The sequence below is a fragment of the Panthera uncia genome, chromosome B4, assembly GCF_023721935.1.
Source record: "Panthera uncia isolate 11264 chromosome B4, Puncia_PCG_1.0, whole genome shotgun sequence".
NCBI classification, from domain to species: Eukaryota; Metazoa; Chordata; class Mammalia; order Carnivora; family Felidae; genus Panthera; species Panthera uncia.
The window spans coordinates 133,826,434-133,832,431 of NC_064809.1; the positions used below are offsets into that span (position 1 = coordinate 133,826,434).

Sequence of the window (5,998 nt, forward strand, 5' to 3'; positions counted from 1 at the left end):
GTGCTGACCTGAATGAGCTAGCCGTCTGGGCTCCTGACCCCACCCCGCACCCGACCCAGCCACGTCCTCCTGTCCGGGCAGGAAGGGGTGCCTTCCCGGGGACCGCTCTGTGAGCAGTGATAAAATATTTATCAGAAACAGCGGCAGCTGGGCTTCCCTGCACAGGGTATGGCCAGGGGCAGCTCCCACCCCTACACCAGCAGCCTCCCTGAGTCCTGCTGAGTCACGGGGGAGCCCAGTGAGCCACCTGCCCGCGCCCTCGCTGGCCCCTCTGCCCTTTGGCCGTGTGGGTGCCTCATAATGGGTAAGCCATTCAGCTGCCCACAGGACCAGGGCATCGGGCGCAGTTAGTGCAGAGGGTTCCAGAGCCTCCCCAGCGGCCAAGGTCACAGGCAGAGGAGGCCAGCGGGCCGGGATCCCCCCTGCACTCACCCCTGCAGGGTCCCTTCTCCTTAGTCCTCACGGCAGCCAGCAAGGTAGGTGGGTCCCCTGGCACCTCCATTCAGTGGTGGGAATACCAAGGCTCAGAGCAGGGGCGGGGGGGCGGGTGGTGGTGCAGTGAGTCAGGTCTCCAGGGGCTGGTGGCTGAGTGGGATTTTGGTCCTCGTCTGTCCACCGCGAGGCCAAACGGAGCTCCAGCCTGGCATCAGGCGCTGGGGTGTCTGTCCTACCTGATGCGACACGGAGCTGTGACTCTGGGTTTGTGCTTTTGATTTTCAGAGTAACAGCAACGACAAAACACAGTGGCAGATGGCTCCTTCCTGCTGGCGGGTGGTGGGGGGAGAAAGACCAAGGATTTCAGATTCTTTTGTTCACTCATTCATAAAACGTCTTCTGGGTGCGCTGCCCAGAGGCCAGCGTCCTAGGTCCGAGGACCGGTGGGGGACACTAACGCCCCGGGGACGGGGTGGGGGGCGTGGAACCGGAGAGAGCTGGGTTCAGCACCTGGGCCAGCTCTTCTGCTCACGCACCTGCTGGGTGAACCGGGCAGCTCGCTCCGCGTCTCTGAGCCTCGTGCCCGCTGGCGAATTGGGGGTAAACTCTGCCTTCTCCAGTGAGGATCACGCCTGTGTCTTTGTCCTTCGTCACATGTGCACATCGGCCGGATAGGCGTTCATTGGCCTTTGAACCAGGTCTGGTTTCCAGAGAGGCCCCAGCAGGCTTTGCGGTCGGCTCTCCCGGGGAGTAACCAGAAGCTGGTGCCCGGGGGCCTGGCCGAGCCGTCTGTCCGTGGAGTTCTGAAGGGAAGCTCTGGCGAGCCAGGCTCGCCACCACGGCTAAAAGAGGGAGCCAGGTGACACGTGGCCCCGGGCCGGCGTCGCCCCTCACTGCGTGCGCATGCACGCAGGTCAGATTGTATATGCCTAGTTGCTCTCCGCCTTTCCTGGGTTCCTCTGCCCGGAATTCTTTTCCTGTCTGTCTTCACCTTCACCGAGGGCTTCTGTTGGTTCTTCAAGGCCCTCCTCCTCCAGGAAGCCTTCTAGGCTGCTCTGCATCCCCCGCCCCACCCCACCCCCCAGGGCAAGGTGGGGTTTTAGAAACATGTGGTAAGGGACAGGAGAAAAGCTGTAAGGTGTGCTCTGTGAGGAAACTCAGTGCATTTACAGTCTGCAGACGGGGCCTCCATTTTCCTGACCTTCACACACAATGGATGTTCAGCTGGACAGTCAGGATTTCTGGGGCCAGGAGAAAGACAGGCGGTGCCGGGGATGGGGCAGCATTGCAGAACCCTGGGGGTCAGGAGAGCTGGCCTCCCGGCCAGAGTCCCTCCTCTTGGAGCCGTGCGACCCCAAGCGACTCACCCCGTCTGTCAGGCCCCACGTCCATTCTGCAAACCCAGCATTTATTTGACTGAGGGAGGCAGGCAGGTGGCCGGGCGTGTTCATGGGTGTTCATTCGGTGGCTTTGCACGTGTGTTGAGAGGCCTGTGTTAAACCCTGGGAGGCAAATGCCATGAAGACGCAGCTCCTGCCTGCTGGGTCTGGCTGTCCATCAGACTGGCATGATGTAGTCTGATGAGGGAGGCTGATGGGACACAGACCCAAGGTGTGATGGAGCTATCACAGAGGGAGGCCCCGGGGACGCCCGCCCCAGCCTTGCATAGCTGGCACCTTGCTGGAGGGTGGGTTTGCCGGGGAGGCAGGTGTGCTAGGCCAGTGAGTGCTGTGTGGCTAGAGTCCCGGGGAAAGGTGACGGAGGGATGGGGAGACCCTGAAGGAGAGGGCTGGACTGGATCCTGAGTGATGGGGAGGGGTGCCCCCCACCCCAAGAGCATCACCCCCTGCACCCCCTGAGCCCTGAAAGCTCCACCCACTAGGCTGCCACTGGGGGAGGCACTTTGCACGGAGGAACCCATGAGATCCTCACCCAACCTTGTGAGGCAGGCACTGCTGTGTCCCCATTTCACAGAATGGGGAAATTGAGGCCGAGTCACAGGTATACATTGAGCCCAGGTCTGTTTGTCCCCGGAGCCCAACTTGGAGCATCTTTCTTGTACCCCTTGCTTGTCCCTGAGCCTCCGGGGCCTCCACTGTGTCATCTGCAGAGAGGGGATTAGAAAGTGACATCAGTCACCACTCATTCATAGAACGAATCTTAAAGCTCACCATGCCGAGTCCTTGCCAGGACTGGTTCTGTAGTCTGTGGTCAGAGCATCACCCAGGGTGGCTGGTTAGGGGACGGGAGCCATCTCGGGGACGGAGTGAACCCACAGGTTCAAGGCCAGATGGAACTCATTTCCAAAGGGAAATGAGTTTGATTTCACGAGGTCACCCAGAGAGAGCCCTGAGAGCAGCGGGCCCCTGCCGCCGAGGCAGGCAGGGAACGCATCTGCCCACCGAGTCACTGAGGGGGCGGGGCCAGCACAGGTGAGCGTGAAGAGAAAAGGCCTCCATGCTGACCGTCAACGTCGGAGGCCATCCCCTTGGTCTGTTGGCCCCAAGGCCAAGGAGGCCCTCCAGGAGACTGCGGGCCCTGGTGTTGGATGGTCGGGGGCTGAGAAGGTCTGCAATCAGACGACTCTTTCCTGCCTGTTTGCTAACAGGTGCCGTGGGCAGTGGGGGACAAGAGGAGAGGAGGGAGGAGGAAGAGGCCTGTCCAGGCCCCATTCAGAGCCCACCACCCTTCCCTCCCTCCACCAGGAGACGGTGAGGGTCCCCTCCCCCCATTTGCAGCTGGACAGACAAGGTGGGGGGGCCGGGCCCCCTGGATGCAGTTTCAGATGCTGGGCTCTAGACGCTGCAGTATGCCCAGTGCAGGCCTCCCGTTGTAAAATGGGGACTCCTCCCTGCCCCCCAGCATTGTGTCTCCCTCCCAGAGCAGTTATGATGGCCAAATAGACACCGAGAACGAAAAGGAGGGAAGAGTAGACGGCTCATGGCTTTGCCCTCTCGGCCCTGTGTCCTCAGTGCAGACTGAGGCGGTTAGGGGCCCGCCCACCCGGGAATGCTGTGGAGCCAGACCCCACGTGTGGTGCATTCTACATAGTACTTGTGCCACAGGAGCCAGCTAAGGAAAGAGTCCGGAAGGAGCATGTCCTCAGGAGTCAGGGATCTCACTCTCAACCTCCTGGGGAATGTGCCCGTGGTGGCGGGAAGCCTGGGCAGTGCCGTCCCCCAGATGCACTCGCACAGGCAGGGTGGTGGGGCCCGTGGAGAAGACTTTGCTGGGGGAGGTCACCCCGGGCAGGGTTTTGCAGGATGAATAGGAGTTGACCAACCAAGCCAGGCTTAGAGGAAGGTCTTTCCAGATAGAGGGAAGGCCAGGTATGTGCACGTGAACTGTGCCCGGCCTCCAAGGACAGCGCCTTTCATCAGAATGTTGACCTTGACTTTTGTTTGTTCAGGAGGCTCCTGACCCCCCTTTTCCTCTCCTCTCAGATATCGCCAGAGCTGACAGCCTGGGGGTACCTGCAAGGGGCTGGGAGCTTACAACCCCACCCTCTTGTCTCATCCCTGTGGTCCGAGGGGCCCCAAGACCCCTTCCTGTCACCTGTCCCTCCGGTCTGGGGAAATTGTTGAGGTTGAAGGTGCCCCAAGGTCCCCGGGCAGCCTCTGTTCCTGGGTGCAGATATCTCACCTCCGTCCCCACGTTATCTGCCACCCACACTGGGAACCACAGAGAAAGAGCCAGAGCCCTGGTTATGCAAAACCAGAAACCACGAAGACCGGAACGAGGGCCCGCTTGGGGACCAGGCAGGGCGACTGGGCAGAGCCGTCCTCCCATGCCTGGCACCCAGAGGAGGAGAGCGCTTGAGAGAGAGCAGGTGGGGAGGGGGCTCCTGCCGTTCCTTGGTTTCCTGTCTTACGGATCAAGAGACTGAGGCTCAAAGGACAGCAGATGAGCAGCGGGAGACCAGGGCTGGGGTGACTGCATCAGTGCCCTTGGGGCCCCAGAGGGCCTGGGTCTGAGGCCAGCCGTGAGACCTGCCCACAGACAAGGGGTTCCCAAATTGACACAGGTCCAGGAGGGCCTGGGTCAGAGGGGCAGGCTGGGGACAGGGCCTGGGGCTTTTCAGCTAGGCGAGCCACGTGGACCCCCCCCCACCCCCCCACCCCAGTGCCCACAGAGCCCGAGCTGTGGGCCTGGCCTCATCTCAGCATCGCGGTGGGAGGGGATGCCCAAAGGTCACATCCGTGACCCTTTCCGCCATTTCTACCGCCCCGTGTGGTCCTGGCATCACCCCCACGTGACATGCGCACGTTTTCAGGGCTGGTGATGGTGGAACCAGAGCCTGGGGGCTGGCTGGGCCTGCAGGGCAGGGAGCGGAGGGGAGCAGAGCTAACCCACGGACTCCAGAGTTCTGAACCCCAGGTGGCGCCCGTCCTGACCTTCGTGCACCCCAAGGCCGGCAGCATGGCGCCCACTCTCCCCCCCAGCATCCAGACTGCCCGTCTGGTCTGGTCGGGTCCCTTTTCACCACACTGCATCCCTTGGAACGCCCTTCACCCTCCCCTGGCTTCAGGGGCCCCTGAAGGCCTTCACGAGGCCCCTAGGGTCACCTCCCCCCACCACAGCCTCTCAGGGGGAGCTGCTGGGAGATTACGTCGGGCGGGTGGAGCTGTTGAGCGCAAGGCCGGCCCCTACTGATGGTGTGGCCCACCAATCGCCCCACCGCTGGGCAAGCTCCCCCTTCCAGGCCTGTTTAAAATGCCGGACTCCCCGGGGCAATCACCGTCCTCCACCCACTGCCTCCGGCATCCAGGGCTGGCCAGTGCCCCGTGCCCTGCAGCCTGCTCCCCGGAAAACCGGGCGGGAATTCTTACTGGTAGGGCGGCCCCGCGAGGGAGGGCGGTGGGTGCCGGGCCACCCGGTGGGACCTCAGCAAGTCCTCCTCCGTTTCCCCACACGTCAGGACAGTCCTGCTGGCGGGTGGCCCGTGTGTCCCACCCCTGCCTGAGGCCTCGGTCTCCCCACCTGTAAAATGGCTTCCTGCGGGAAACAGCGGAGCGAGGAGGGCCTGGGAGGCGATGTTGGAACAGGGCGGCCCGGCGTCCTTCCCTGGGAAGCCTGACCCTGGTTTCCTCCTGCTTCTACGGTGTTGAAAGGGCCTTTCTTGTAGGAAAGGAGGGCCAGGTGGTTTTGGCTAAATGCCTTTCTTAGACACCTTGTGCCAGTTAAACCACGTCAACGGACAAGGGGAGTGTGGGAGCCCTAGACGGGTGTGTGAGGAGGGGAGCGCGAAGGAGAGCTGAGGGGCTCAGGGACCCCAGGGGACCGTGGGAGAAGGTTCCTTCCCTCCAGACTCCTCTGGAAGTGGAATCTGGAGTCTCTAGCTTCCCCAACCTGCCCCCTCCAGCCCCAGGAAGGGAGTCAGATCGTTACCGCTCCCCTGCTGCGGGGCCACCTGGGGAAGTGCCCCGATGCTCTCCCCGACTCCCTGTGTGCCCGGGGGGGGGGGGGGGGGGGGGGGGGGGGGGCGCCCCCGCCGCACGGCCCCCCCCCCCGCCGGGGGAGCAGGGGTGTTGCGTGCCCACTGCCCCGGGTGGTCGGGGTGGGG

The 5,998-nt window shown here is 62.9% G+C and overlaps 1 long non-coding RNA gene across 1 annotated transcript; it reads left to right on the plus strand.

Annotated features, from left to right (window-relative positions):
- The first annotated feature begins 380 nt into the window (after nt 1-380).
- On the plus strand, nt 381-803 carry LOC125919706 (uncharacterized). The gene is made up of 2 exons (XR_007456873.1): nt 381-476; nt 721-803. It is a non-coding gene; the product is annotated as an uncharacterized LOC125919706 (long non-coding RNA).
- Nucleotides 804-5,998: the final 5,195 nt, after the last annotated feature.